The 219-nt window shown below is 37.0% G+C and overlaps 1 protein-coding gene across 1 annotated transcript in view; it reads left to right on the forward strand.

The window, feature by feature from the left end:
- LOC119591946 (heat shock protein STI1-like) overlaps positions 1-219 on the forward strand; it is a 15,196-nt gene that overhangs the window by 7,423 nt on the left and 7,554 nt on the right. The gene's annotated exons all lie outside the window — the stretch shown is intronic.

Raw genomic sequence — 219 nt, forward strand, 5'->3', positions numbered from 1 at the left:
CACATGCATCTATTTTTCACATGCTAGGCCCGCATCAGGGCAGCGGTACCTTGGCTTCAGAGCAATTGTTGATATAGTTGCATATCTTGGTTTGATTGAAGGGTGCCTTGGGATTGGAAAGGGAAATGCTGCATGTAAGAAAATGAAAGAATAAAAAATTGTCTCATCGATTTACATTTTAGATATTAAAAAAAAAGAATGATATAACAGGACAGAAAG

Source organism: Penaeus monodon, chromosome 29, assembly GCF_015228065.2.
Source record: "Penaeus monodon isolate SGIC_2016 chromosome 29, NSTDA_Pmon_1, whole genome shotgun sequence".
Lineage (NCBI taxonomy): Eukaryota > Metazoa > Arthropoda > Malacostraca > Decapoda > Penaeidae > Penaeus > Penaeus monodon.